The sequence below is a fragment of the Vombatus ursinus genome, unplaced genomic scaffold (genome assembly GCF_900497805.2).
Source record: "Vombatus ursinus unplaced genomic scaffold, bare-nosed wombat genome assembly UNPS02014801.1, whole genome shotgun sequence".
Lineage (NCBI taxonomy): Eukaryota > Metazoa > Chordata > Mammalia > Diprotodontia > Vombatidae > Vombatus > Vombatus ursinus.
Window position 1 is genome coordinate 1,877,486 of NW_020954579.1, and position 15,296 is coordinate 1,892,781.

Consider the following 15,296-nt stretch of genomic DNA (forward strand, 5'->3'; position numbering starts at 1 on the left):
TTTTTATCCCTAGCCCCAAGGGTAATGGGCTTTGTTCTTATTGAGGAATTTGCTTGTTTTATTTACCCTTTCCCCAGGGAGAAGGAAGCAACAGTGTCCTGAGTCTCTAGACACTGTGGATAGTGGCCTGGCATCATGGGAACATATCTGGACAGGTCTGGGGAAGGCATCCCATATTGATAGGCACTGCCTACCTCATTATCCTTATTTTCTCACCCTGGTGAGTACTCTGGCTCCACTTCTTGAGCACCGTTAGCCCTCAGATGCCAGTTTAGCCAGCCACATGGCTGGTGAAGAGGCAGACTTAAGGAAGGCCGTCACCCTCTGGGCATTACAAAAGTGAAGGGTCCTCCAGGACTACTGGGAGAGCCCTTAGAGAGACTCTGGTGGGGAAAGAGGCTGAGTATTAAAGGCTCTCAGATTCAGGGGTCCTGACACTTGAACCTGTAGTCAAAGACTGAAGCTTCTAGATCAAGAGGTAGGTTGGAGAAAAGGGGGGAACCCAGACAGCCTAGGGTCCCCCACCCAGCTTCCTTGGCATCCTCAGTGCCTCTTCACTTTAACGCTAATTGGAGATTTTAATCTGTGCTGCTGCTTTGCTCAGGGTGCTTGGGGGGGGGAGCACCAGCTGTGCAGTAATTCCAGCAGCACCGACTGTTTAATCAAGCTGTCTGCCTAGGGAGGGGGCCATAGGCCTGGGAATGGGGATAGGGATGGAGGTGGGGTGGAACCTCTGTCCTCTTTGCCTCCTGCAGCCTGGCAAAGCCCCACAGGCTTTTGGGTCAAATGCAGGGTTCCTCCTCTATAGAGGCCCTATCTCCTGCTTAAGTCACAGCACAGATAGTCACCGGAGCCACGCCTGGGCCCACTCTTTCTAGTGCTTTGTGGCACAGAGGGTCAGGTAAGAAGCGGTTTGGCCCCATTCTCTCTGTGTTATCTTTGTGGCTTGGTCCCCAGAGATGAACGCTCACAATCACCAAGCTCATTGATCTGGAGCTGGAAGGAACCTTCGAGGCTACTGACTCCAATACCCTTGTTTTATAGAGGAGGAAACTTGCAGCACAGTGACGAGTCTGAGGTCTCACAGGTTAAGTGTCTGAAGCAAGATTTGAACCCAAGCCTTCCTGACCTAGTGCAGCAGCAGGCTTGAGCTGAGATAGACTGTGATGAAGGATAATGAGGCCCATGATCCCAATCTTTTCTCATTCATCAAACATTTATTGCACATATACTAAGCGCAAAACTTCATACTTTTCCTCCCTACTAGGCTCCTTTACTAAGAAATGACAATTTACAATGTCTTGAAGTTCATAAATCACTTTCCTTACAGCCTGTGAAGTAGGTTGTGTGTATGTCTATATGTGTATGTGTATAGACATACATGTGCATATATATGCACATATACATATACACACACACATATACATATACATATATGTGTATACACATATATATAATTAACTCCATTCTGGAGATGAAGAAACTAAGTCAGCTTGCCCAAAGTCAGCTGTAAGAAACCATAGGAGGAAGGTTATTTCCTAGAGAAGTAAAGATTGCCCACAACTATGAGGAAGAAGACTGTGCTGGAGAAGACTTTTGGGAATTCCTTGGACAGCAAGGAGGTCAAATCAGCCAATAAGTAAAGAAATTAATTCACACTCTTTTTCAAATACTGAAGCTTAAATACTTTGGCCAGATAATGACAAGACAGGACTCAGGGGAAAAGATGCTAATGTTGGGAAAGATGGAAGGCAAAAAGAAAAGGGGATGACAGAAGACGGGATGGATAGATAGTGTCATGAAAACAATAGACATGAACCTGGACAGATTTCTAGAGATAGTGGAGGATAGAAGGGCCTGTTGTGCTATGGTTCAAGGTGTCCCAAAGAGTTGGACACAAATGAACAACTGAACAACTGTCAGGGCTGGTAGAGGAGTTGCTCTGCTCAGAGACAAGAGATAGATGGGTGCTCTTGGAAAGGTCACGCTAGACCCCTAGGAAACTGATCTGAACTTAAAAGTCTGAATACCCCTACTGTCTTCAGGTAAGTTCAAAGCAGTTGGGACACAGAGTCAGAGGCAAGAGGAGGGGGAGTCTTTGACGCTAGGCTGCTGGGAAGTATCCAGGGACTCCACCCATGAATACTGCTTCTCCATGGAAAGAACAAATAGTGCAGGCTATTCCTTTGGTTTCCAAACAAATGTTATATTTCTCTATAGAGGAAAAGATGCCCCCTCATTCAAGTTCTACCCTTTAAGTATTGCCCATGGGGCAGGCTTTTAAATTGGTAGGCAGTGCCCTCGTGTGGCAGAAATCAAGACTGCATCCACCCCCCCCAACCCACCACGTTCAATACGTCCCTTATCCTAACCACCCAAGGCAGCAGCTCAGAGGTGACAGCTGGTCAGACTGCCTGGGCTGACAGGTGGTGCCAGAGGTGGGCAGAGAAACAAATTCTTTGCCCCTCAGCACCCTGCACATAACTGCTGCTTTCCCAGCTCCAAGGATGTCTCTTGACCCTCTACACCTGCATTATCACTCTATCAGGTCTGGCAAGTTCAAGATAGGGACACTACCTGAGAAGTTCTTAGTCCACACTTGACACACACACTCAGGGCTGACGTCTATATTGTAGGGATTGGTGGTTAACCACAGAAGGAAACAGGAGAGGGAGGAAGCCTAGCATAGAGAATGATGACTGCTCTCCAACACGCTGGGAAATGGGGGAAAAGCCCTGCTCCCTTCCTGCCAGCTCTCCACAGGCACTGGGCCCAGGTTGACACCTGAGCTCTGACAGAGGGTGACATCTGGTGGCTGATTCCTCCTTATGGCCAACATACTCTCCAGTCCCTGGGGAAGTTCTGGGAATTAGTGGAATCTCACAGCCTCAATTCCTTCTCCTTGGGGGCACAGCCAAACTCCCTTCTCCAAGCTGGCTGGACATACCCTCAGGCCTGCAGGTCACAGGCTAGAGCGAATCTCCAGGGTTTCAGGCCGTTGGTGCTTTCTCATCCACTGGAAAAGGGCAAATGGGGCAGGTTCCCCGCCCCGCAAGTCAGGCCTTTTCTTCCCAGCTATCTTCCATCATCTTGTTTTACTGGTTCCTTCCTCCCATACCCATCAAATGAAAGAACTGACTCTTTTCTGTTTGTGGGATATAAAGCTGCAGCAGGAAGGTTTTCTCAGTGGTCAGGACTAGAAGCCACTGGGGCAGAGGGTAGTTAAAGAGAATAAGGACTTTCTTCTCTTTGGAAATATCGAGGGAGGAAGAGAAAGACAATTTTGCCATCATACTATTCTGAGCTAGCTGACAGGCAGTCCTGTTCAGAGGCAGGGAGGGCACCAAGTTGATTTTTGTAAGGTTATTTCACTGTGACTTGCCTGGGCCAGGAGCTAGGGGTAAAAGAAGAAGACAGCTGACAAGTCTGTACAAATTCTGGAACAGGATTTAAACTCACCACCCAGGATGTGCTGGGTCTTCACCAAAACCTGAAAAGGAGGCAGAAAAGTAAATTACTTAGGAAGATGAGGATAGCTCTTTCCTACCCTGGAATAGACTGGCCTTCTTTCTATCCACTACATCAGGCTGCCTTTCTCATTCCCTTAGGGATATTCAAACAGGAACATCCCCACCCTTTCTTCCTTCTTGTGAAGTCTCTACATGGTGCCCCCTCACCTAGGCTAAATGGTCACATTCTGGGATGTCTTCATTCAAAATGCCCCTTTAGACACCCAATGGAAATGGAAGCTCTAGAGGTTAAGTGACTTATCTAAGGTCACACCCTCAGTAAGTGAAAGAATGGGGATAAGACTCTTTAAACTCCCAACCCAGTGTCCTTTCTCTTATACTATGTATGATGCCTCTGCAGGGATGGTATCTAAATGGCAAAGAGACACTATAATGGTACCTAAAATGTGACCAAGGATACTAAGACCTGAGAGCTGGGCGGGGCAGGTGGGGGTGTGGGGGGGGGTGTGGAGGGAGGGTATCTATCTCCCTAAGGCAGTGGTTGTTCACCTTCTTTGTCTCATGGACCCCTTTGGCAGTTTGGTGAAGCCTCAGGATCCCTTCTCAGAAAAAAAAGTTTTTGAATATATAAAATAAAATACGTAGACTTACAAAGGAAAACAAAGTTTGGTGAAAATAAAGATGTAATTATTTTCTCTTTCGAGTTCATGTACCTTTTGAAATCTTAACCCCAGGTGCAGAACCCCTGCCTGAAGGGAAGGAGAAGAGCAGACTGGTATAGTGGATAGAGAGAGGAGGGCTGTCTTAGACACAGTAAAACCTGGTTCAAATGTTACCGAACTATGTGACCATAAACAAGTCCTTCAAATCTCTTAGTACCCTGAGCAACTCCAGAAGATAATACATTGATAATGGGCAACTGCAGAAAATTTCCATACCGGGAGTTCCCCATATCAACGAAATCTCAGGACTCCCCCCCAATCCCCTGCCCTCCCCACCTAACAGAAAAGCAGGGAAGAAGAAAGGAGCAGAGGGCAAATGATGGTAGGGTATGTAAAGGATGGGAACCTAGCCTGGAGAAAAGAAAACTGAAGATTAATGACTACTTGGCTGTTAGCCCCTGAAGGGTATCCAGAACATGGTAAAAATTCACTGATAGTGAGCACAGAACAATGAGAAGGAAATGGCTTGCTACATGAAAGGAGGTGTGAGACTTTCTAACTAGGAGGTATCGGTGGCACCAGAATTAATGACCAAACTGGAGCAACATCATCTCTTTCTCCAAAGATCTAGGGGAAAAAATTAAAAAAAAAAACAGCTTAGCTTGGTTCCCCTAAGACACTGAGACAATAGAAAGGGAAGATTGAGGGGTATCCCACCAAGCTGTGAGACTCGCTCTTACCTGATTTCAGAATCCCAGAAACCTCTAGAAAGATGCCAAGAGGTTTGCCAAGGCTCTAAGTGTGAGATAATTGTAGGCATGGTGCACATTCCTCAGGAGCCTCCCTTCCTGCTATTAACTTGTTCTATAAAGAAAGAAAAGACAGGCAGGTCAGTATTACAACCATGAAACAAGGAACCCCAGATCAGAAAAGCTATTTCCAGCAGGGAACACTTAATTGATAAGACATTAGAAATGATGACAATCTTCTCAAACCCTTAAACACTAACTCCTAACACCTGGAGAAATTGAAACAAGGCAGTAAGTCTTCACTGAGCTCCCGAGTGAATTGTTTTATATCAGAGAGAAGGGAGAGATAGGAGGCAGTACGTGCTGGGCAGGTAGGCCACCACTACTACCTGCATATTGCTGCAAACAACCCAGGACCCTGAACCCAAGACCCTTGGAAATGGCAATGCTTCCAGCTCAGTGCCTTCAGGCATCCTGCTAGGAAGTAGCCCCTGCTCAGATGCAGCTTGGCAACTGTTCCTGCAGGTGCTATAGCCACAGCAAATGAAATCTCAGAAAAGAAAGTTCTCATCGGCAAAATCTATGGCATAATCATATGGTCCAAAACCAGAAACAGATGATTTTACCAGTGGAAATGATGCTAAATAAGAGGTATTAACTGGGGGCAGCTAAGTGGCGCAGCAGATATAACTTTGACCTTGGAGTCAGGAGGACCTAAGTTCAAATCCGGCCTCAGACACTTGACACTTACTAGCTGTGTGACCCTGGGCAAGTCACTTAACCACTTTTGCCTCAGCAAAAAAAAAAAGAAAAAAGAAAAAAAAAGAAGAGGTATTAACACTGCTTTGCCCCCATACCCTAAGGACCATGGGGGCCCTTCCATTTGATATAAACCTAAAACCTTTGGTATGTGTTGTCTTCCCTATTAGTACGTGAGCTCTTTGAGAGGAGAGATTGTTTTTCTTTTCTAATTGTATTCCCAGCACTTAGCACAGCACTTTACACAACGTATATCCTTAATAAGTGATATGTTCATTCATTCATATCAGACACTTGGAGTCTAGAGTAAAGAACAGACATCATTCCCTAGAGGCATCGTGGAATAGATGAGAAAGAACACTGGACGAGGAGTGTGAAGACTAGGAGTCTAGTCTTCATTCTATTACTGACTTGCTGTGTGACCTTGGATAAGTCACAGTCTCTTAGTCACTTGTTTCACAGGGTTAGGGTGAGGTTCACATTAGAGATTATATGTGAAAATGTAAAGTGTTACACAAACGTAAGGTATTATTACTCCCAACCCTAGATGGCAAACAAAGACATAGACTTTCTCTTTTTTTTTAAACAGCTGGTCTGATAGGGGAGAAAAGAAACACATGAATCAACAGAAATTAAAGTGATAAATCACAAAATTATACAAGCAAATTTTGCAGGAAAGGTGGGTCTTACATTGGATTGATGGGTTTGATTGGAGAAAGGATGCTGTGTGGACCTAAGGATCACAGGTCCTCTATAGAAGTGTGTTCTAACTTCTCTGAAGGGTGGTTTAGAGACCAGGAAAAGGCTGTGACTATGAGGCATTTTATTTTGAGTAATTCAGGTGAATAAGAGATATGTCCTCTGTCTCCAAGCCGGAGACCAATCTGTACAGAGGTCAACCCCATATTTTGCCCCTTGCCTCACTCCCATCAGCCTTGAGGTTGACAGGACCAGATGATAAATACAAGGAAATTCTATGGGTAACTGCTGGATTCCACCTTATTGGCAGTCTTAGCGGTTCACTCTTTGTTTCCATGTACCCTGAGCCTTGGCTAGTAACTTTGATGTCTAAGCTCTCTAGCTGGCTCTTCCTCTCCTTTTTTCCCTTTATGCCTTGGTTCTATCTTGGAAAAGGCTAGCAATAAGGAACCTCCTACCTTCCTTATCATCTTGGCTTTTCTAAACTACACACCCAAAGCAAAACACTAGCCCACAACCGCAGTACCTAACAGCTGTGTAGAGTGTCTTCTCCTACCTACCACCAGGTGGAGGCTGCCCCCTTCACCTAGGCATATGCACCAGTATACTTTCAAATGGAGCCCCATCATGCTGAGGGCCTATGGATTGCAGCTTCTACTTTGCAGCTTCAGAGATTATTTTGACTTTGGTTCTCTACCTAGTAAATAAGTCTATTCCCTTTCTTCCCTTCCTCCTCCTTTGCATTTCAATGTGTCAGTATTATGACTCAGAGTTCAAACTTAGCAAGAAATCTCTCCCATCACTAATAGTCTTTTTTTTTTCTTGGCCACACTACTCCCCCATGGAAGGGTGATGGGTGTCCTAAGACTGCTACTACTTAAAGGTGGAGAGCATCAGAATCCTCAGCCATGACCATAACATAACATCCCCAGTCATGTTCCCAAGTGAGCTGGAGCTTGACTCTAAAAATGCCTTTCTCTCAATTTGTATGCCATTTGCATATTATTCATTTAGTGACAAAATGCATAGAAAGTTTCTCAGCTCCTTTTCCCTAATAACTCCCCACCACCCCCACACATCAGCCTGGGTGTCTCATTCTCCTCTCTTTCTCTCTGTATATATGCATATATGTGTATGTGTGTGTATACATATGCATATATATGTGTTTGTGTGTGTGTGTGTATATATATATATACACACACATTCACACATATGCATATATAATATGAAAAAAGTGGTATAGTGGAAAGAGCACTGGTCTAAAAGTTCTATCCTGACTCCTGGTCCTAGCTCTTCCAACTAAGTAGTGAGGGAACCGCTGGAACAAATAATTCCTTTCACTATTGGCTGAGAGGAATTCCTTTCTCTTCTATACAACTAGGAGGCTATAATAGATGATCTCCATGTTCCTTTATTCTCCAATATTCCCTGATTCTATAACTTGGCATAACCCCATTTGGAGAGCCCTCAGCAGGGAAGTATCTAAGTCACTTGCAAGTGATAGACCCACTACTGTCTCTCACTTGGACTTAGCCAAAGCGGACACTTAAGTGAGCTCTAGTGAGGCCCTGTATCTAGTGAGGCCTTTCTAGAGCCTCTTTTCCTGTCCAGAGACTGAATCTAAGAAAGCATACCCAACCCCTTCAATTCAAACTCCGCTAAAGCTCTAGAGGGTAGATTGAGGTCATTTGGATGGGGAAGTGAGAAATTAATCTCAACACCCTCTTCAATATTATTAGTACTGCTTGGCCTTTGTTCTTAGGCAGTGACCCTTCATACTGAGTAGGCAGAAGAGCATGTGATCATATCTACAGCACACATATACTATTCCTCTAATAGAAATACATTTTTTGGTCTTGTTTATACCCTTTAAGGAGATCCTTCAGAGGTGTGTGTTTAGGGAATGAGACTACAATGATCCAGCCCCCTACCCTCTCCAAAGTCAGAGGAGGAGAGAAAGACAGGAGCCACTTGGCTTCCTATAAATTGTTCTGTCCTTCCTCACAGCTGCAATCAGGAGCTAAGGGCTCCCGCAGGCCTTGTTCTGATCTGCTGCGGGCAAAGGAGAGTTTTTGAAACAGAGAGGACTTGGCTGCAGCCCCGTTTCAGCTGCCGGTGGGGCTGGCTAATGGGCTCGTTCAGCAAGACCCCCGCCCGATACACTAAAGAGTCCCCTGCTGGTCCCCTCCCCATTCCCAACCCAATTAATAAACAGCCTCCCCCCCCCCCACTTTATGGCTGTGGGAGCAAAAAAGACGGAGATACAAACAACCCCAAGGGAGGGACAGAGAGAGAGGCCTTCCAAGCATTGAGTAAGAATGTGTTGTATTCATAGACAGATGCTGTCACAGGCTGGATACACCCTACTTTCAAAGCTCTAAAGGGGGAAAGAAAGAAAGAAAGAATTGGCAAAACTTCACATTTTTCTTTCCCACACCTAGGACAAATTGACCAAAACCTGCCAGGCATACTTCCAATAAACTAGGTTATTGTTATAGTAGCCACTGCTTCTTCCTTTCTCTCACTTTTCCAAACGTCAAAGAGTACAGCAATTCACTCTTCAAATGAGTCTTACTGTCTTCAGTGGGAGGACTAGGGCAAAAAAGCACGTGGATTACAGATTTAGAGCTGGAAGGGATGGATCAAGTTAGTCCAACTCCTTCATTTACATATGAGGGGAACTAAACCCCAGAATGAGGAAGTAACCTCCCCAAAGTGACACAGGTAATAAGAGAGCCAGGACTTAGAACCTAGTTCTTCAGAGCCTAGGCTCTTGCCCCTATACCGTGCCTACCTTATTGAGCCTCATACTAGATATGTCCCCAGTATTGAAAATGGTCTTGTCTTATAGTAGGTTTCTATAGTAATACCCCTTTCCCCCTAGAAACCAAAACATACCACTTCCCAATGCCCACTCACCACATAATTGGGAGGTATCACTTTCATTTTTCCCATTAAAAGTATCATTAAGTCTTCTTAGGTTTTCCTCTAATCCTGTCCTTTAGTCTCACCAGTACTTATTTTAGTACAGTCCCTCATCACCTACCTCACTGCTAGACAATTGCAACAGTTAATCACCAATACCTCTGTTTTAACTCTTGCTAGAATAATCTTCCTCAAAAGCCATTTTCATTGTTCTTCCTCCACTTAAAAACAGACACCCCTAAACTGTCAATCAAACTAAATTTGAATTTGTAAGACTGACCTTCAAAGCAGCTTTACTAATTTACCAACCTCATTCCTCAGTATTGTCTTGTTCTAATCCTGTTAAGTTTCATTTATACAGAGCAGGCTCATTTTCATTCACCTACCTTTGGTTGTGCCAACCCAAGTATCTAGAAGGCTCTACCTCTTCTCAGCCACCCCATATCATTCCTTCTAAATATCTTAAAACATGCTTCCCTCAAGAAACCTGTCCTACCCTACTCTCACTTCCCTACAGTATTTTAATGTATATTCATTAACATGTTTGTGTGAGAGGCATTTTGTCAGGATCATATCTTCGAGTCAGGCTTCAATTCCTGCCTTTGACTCATACTGGCTGTGAAAATGAGGTAACCTCTCAGTATTCCAGGAAAGTCTCTAAGACTATAAGTTACAGAAGTTACTGATCTCTATCAGTGGAGGGAGATTCCATACTGGGGATCCCCCTCCCCCAAATCACAGGCCTGATCCAAAACCAAAAATTTTTACTTATGAGTGCTATTGAAATTGTTTTTTGTTATTGTTAAGGTTCTTGTCTCTGATTCCCACCTCTCCCAATAGGATTCAGGAGCTCCTTAAAAGCTAGGACCATCTCTGATTTCTCTCCAGGACTCTATCCAAATCTGTAGACAGTAGACACACTCAATATTGTTGAATTATTGCTTCCCCACTGAAATTCTATAAGGACAAGAACTAAGTGTCCAGATGAATTTTTAGTCTAATGCCCTTACTCTATCATACTGCCTTTTCTCAGGGAAACTGATTTCTTACATCTGAGATCACCAGCTCAGGGGCTCTTGAGGCCCTGAGCATCCTTCCAAGAAGGACTAAAGGGAGGAAAAGAAGGAAGGAAGGAGAGGCACAGAGGCTAGTGTGTGTTCAATATGTGTGTGGATGTGTGCATATGTGGGTGGGTGTTCTCAAAACAACCAGGGACACACATATGTGTTGTGCCACCTATGAGACTATTCCTCTCAGCAATCTGGCATTGGATGTGGTCTTCAAAATCACAAATTCAGTTGCCTGACTTCAAAGCAAGCTACAAAAAGAAAAAAAAAATGCTACCTATCTATAAGCCACACACCTCAATTTTCAAATAAACCCAAAGGTATGTGAAGGTTCAGCCTCTCCACTAGGGTTGGGGAAATGCTAAGGACTATTCCATTCCTTGATCAACTCTTGTATTCACAATCCATGACCTTTGTCCCTAGAATCAAAATCACAATCCTAAAACTTCATTTCCTGGACTTTAAGTGAACCTGTGCTCATTTTTAATGGTCTCCAGAGATAGAGATCTCACAGCAATCTCTCATGAGATTCCTCTTTCAGTCTTTACTACTGGTAAAGATGGTATACAGGCTCTGGAAACCCCACCCTTGAACTCTACTGGAATTTTCCCACTAGATCAAGTAAGTCTCTAGCAGACACCTGAGGCATTAATTTTATCAACTGGCCTTTCATTATAGCCTACAACCAATTCTCAATCCTTAACCTAGCCCAGCCTTTCATTGTCCATTACCTCCCCGATGGCCCTGGGCTACTTCCCACCCTTAATCCTATTTAGACCCCATTCTCTGGGTCCAGGTCCCAGTCACTCCCATCAAGACCTTCCCTATACCCCTCCTCCAGTCATCTCAGCCTACTGGCCACTCCCATCAAGATCCTTCCCTAGGCCCTCCTCCAGTCACCCCAAACTAATTGGCCACTCCTAGATCCCTCCCACAGTCTTTCTATATCTAAGATCTATCTTGTCTCCATTAAGAGGCTGAGATTCAATCTGGCCCATGGTTCAGATTCAATCTAGTCTGCTTGTCAGTACGAGCATCACAAATGTGCAGATTCCTTAAGAGTCTGGCCAATATGGCGGATCTTTAAAAAACCTTGTCTTTGCCTGAAAGAAGGCTTGGGTCCAATTCATTCAGGTAGGATCCGCACGTCGCTATTTCAGGGTCCCAGTAGCACCCCTAACCTCTAAACCTCAACAGTAAGGCCCTCTTAATGTTTAATTTCACTTTCTCAAGGTTAGCCCTCTATAGTAATAAAAATGCACATCTTGCCATCTTCCACACAATTCCTTTTAAGTGAATGGTTAAAGACAGTAAAAGTAATTGTTGTAGAGGGTAAGCCACTCTTCCATGCTATGGCCGAATTTCCTCTAGGTCAAACACCCTGATACTTTCAACCTTTTCTTTCAGTATGTTGTCTTTTCTATTCTTCTCCACCCCTAATCCAATATTCAGAGCTACACAGAAGAGGAGAAAACCCACTGGAACTAGGTTAGCATTAATTTAGAGTAAGACTTAACCTCCCCTCCCCCCAACCACTCAAATGGGTTTTATTCTTCCTTCAAGTTCCTAAATAACTCACTTGGGATGCATAAAGAGGCCTAAATCAAGGTCAACACATGAGTTATGTACCGGACCAAGCCTGGCCTTCTCTAGAAGAATTCCCTCAATCCTGGCACCCAGATCTAGCATGCCAGTCCTACAGTTCTAACTTCAGGGGAATACTACTGGTCACTGAAACACAGTGGGTCCCCAGAAAGCAGCAGTTAACCTGTAATCTGTGGACTTTTAAGAAAAATCTTTTGATAACTATTTCAATATAATAGGGTACCTTTGTAATCCTATATATTTATGCATTTAAAAACAATATTTTAAGCAGGGGTCCATAGGCTTTACCACAAGGGGATCAAGACACAAAAAAGCTTAAGAACCTCTTCTTTGAAATGAGTCATTCAGCTATCCTCCTCAGTTCTCCACTGCAGAGATACTTGGATATTCCAAATTCTTTCCTCTATTCCATATCTCTTCCTCTTTCCTTTAACTTCTTTGCCCTTAATCCTCTTTTAGACCTTCTATCACCTAGCAGGAATTAATGATTCTAGTTGAGGGTTAGAACTCAGGTGTTCCTGAAGTTGGAAAAGGTCTAGACTTTTGAGCTCACATTTTCTCATTTTCAACAATTAGCTCCCCCTTCCACGGGGCTACAGACATTAATAATTGCTTTTTCTAGAGCAAGTGAAAGCTGGAAAAAAAAAATCCTTGCTCCCACTCTAAACATCCACAGCAATAAGCTTCTTCTGCAGTTAATAATCAGTTACTGGTTTTTGTCAAAGGCTACCCACATCAGCATGGCCGCACTGTACTTTGCCTCATCAGCCCCTACAACTTCACCTCATTCCTCTAACCTCAATCTGGTCTCAGAGGTTTGGTTTACAGCCAGCCTCTCAGGGTGTCTCACATGTTAACGGGGTACAAAGAATTCACTCCTGGAAAGAGTTCATCAGACCACTCTCTGACTTGAGGCCTATTCAGAAACCAAGGTCTTTTCACCCACCCTATCTTTAAATTAAGTTTTGTTCTGATCCTTTTACAGCCTCTCAAGGGAGAGAGACAAGAAACTACTTCCTGACTCCCTGGGAAATGGTATGCTTTGGACATAAAGTCTCTGGTTTATCCTTAAGTACCTGGTAGGAAGGGACCTTGAGAAACCTCTTTAACCATCTTCTTGCCTTTAAACCAAAGTCTACTTAAACCAATCCAGAGCAACATTTCCAAAGAAAGGGATTCCTCAATTCCAGTGTTTTAACTATCTTGGGAAAGTTGTTCTTTGTGTTTTAACATAACTTTCCTATTGTGGGTCATGCCCATGTATTCTTTTTCTAGAAGAATAAACTACAGTACAACTCTGGGGCTGACACAGAGAAGGTAAGAAAAGCCCCATTAAGAGACAACCCATCCCAAGTAAACCCTACCTAAAGAGTAATACAGACTGTTCACCTCAAACTAGCTTCTAGTTTCTTTCCCTTTGTTGGCTCCAGAACATTATCTTTGAGGTGGGCATATGAGAGAAATCAAGTGTCCAGTCACAGATGCAAGTACCTCATGGATCCATCACCAGAATACTGGAGTAGCTTCCACATGCCTTAACCATGGACAGGAGGCCCCCCCTCATGCCTCTCCCCTTCAGCCACAACAAATCTTGTGTCCAACAGACACCATCTGCATCTGAGCTTTGAAATATCAATGGTAGAAGTAACAAGCCTCAGAGTTGGGGGTGGTACAGAAGACTACCTCTGCTTCCTTCTTGCCCAGCTAGAGAACACTCAGTAAATCAATTTATCTTTTCTTCCATTCTACTTCCTCACAAAATAAATAAATAAAACTTCCTATACCCACCAGAAAGGCCAAAGTCCTTCTAAGATATCATTGGTCTCATCTGGTTTCCTCTCCTCTGTCCTACAAACCACCCCATTCCAAATCGCTGAAAACCTGTATGTTGTCCTATGGACAACCTTTCTAAGACACTGCTGTGCTCCTGTGAGCCCCAGTGGCCATCTCTTTAGCCCTGGGTATCCAGCAGGGAAATGGATGCCTCTGGCAAGTCTAAGGCATAGGCTGGAAGGGGAGGAGTAGATACAGATGTGTATATATTGTGCCCTACAGTGTCAACAACTGTCACTCAGGGACACACATACCGAAGGCTGCTTCTCCTTAGAAATACAGAACTTAAGAGTTGAAAAGATTCTTAGAGATGATCTAGCCCAACTTCCTCATACCCAAACTAAGGCCTGGAGAAGTTAAGAGACTTGACTGAGGTCAAGATCTTTAGCAGATCCAAACCCAGGCCAAATAACTCCAAAACCTTTGTTTTTTCCTATCTTCTATGCCATGTGCCTCCTCTGATTTGGAGTAACTCATCTTATCTGGAGAACATTCCTAAGGATATTAGCAATAGAGGAGAGGAAAATCCTACACCTGGGACCAGCACCCAGTTCTGGTGTTCCTAGTCCCAATGCTGACCTGCACATCTCCACTATAAAAGCCTGAACAGAGGTGGCTCAGCCTCTCCTGGAGGGTGAGGCCAAAGCATTTCCTCACTCTCCAGAAAGACAATGAGTCTAGAACAAAGAAATGAAGCAGAACCAAAAAGAGGTAAGGCTGTATGCTAGAATGAAATAAAAAACATCCTCGATATTTTCAGCTGAGAAATTCCTCTGACTCCACTAGAAACAAATCCCTACAATACAGAAAAAGCCTAAGGTTGTGGAAAATAAATGTCAAAGTGGCATGGGAACTTGTGGAATTGAGTTGCAAGGTTATATTATATAGAAAAATGAGGAATGGTCTTAAAAGTGGAAGTATTGGAGAAAGGATTATAGATTTAGAGCTGGAAGGGACCCTAGAGGTCATTTAGTACAGTCTCTTTTTATAGATGAGGAAACTGAGGCTGAAAGGTTTAGTGACTTAGAGTTAGTTAAATATTGGGCTTGAGTACTCAGTGTTGAAGACCAGACTCTCCTTACTATCTGCTAACGGGATCAATGCTCACTTGTGTGAAGAGGAGTGCCTTACCCTTGCCTCAGCTTGCAACATAAACAGGTTGTCTAGAACTCTCCTTCCCTGGGGCTTGGCCATCAGAATAAGGCAGGATAATATTTAGCAAATATGTCCCAAGAAATATCGAGTAAAGTGCCTCATTCTCCTGCTACAAACACTTCTGCATTAGGGGAAGACTGGGGTTATGGGCAAAGAAGCAATGGGTGTTTAAGACTTCCAAGTTAAAAGGCAGTCTTGTATATGCTACAGAAAACATTAATTTCTTGTTCTTGAGCTCCTGTCTTCACTCCTCTTTCCTGTGTCTACCTACCAATTCTCCACTGGCCAACAAGAAACTGTCCTCCTCATCCTAAGTTTCTTAAACTTTCTTATAACTGTATCTTCTTCCCCTTTCTTTTGAATCTTATCTTT

The 15,296-nt window shown here is 43.9% G+C and overlaps 1 protein-coding gene across 2 annotated transcripts in view; it reads right to left on the minus strand.

Annotated features, from left to right (window-relative positions):
• The window catches only part of CDK12 (cyclin dependent kinase 12), a 72,707-nt gene that overhangs the window by 9,635 nt on the left and 47,776 nt on the right, over positions 1-15,296 (minus strand). For both annotated transcript variants that reach the window (XR_003570111.1, XR_003570112.1), the window contains exons 14-15: positions 4,873-4,996; positions 3,460-3,490 (exon numbers count right to left, since the gene is read on the minus strand). The gene's annotated coding sequence lies outside the window, so the exon portion shown is untranslated. The remainder of the gene's footprint in view (positions 1-3,459; positions 3,491-4,872; positions 4,997-15,296) is intronic.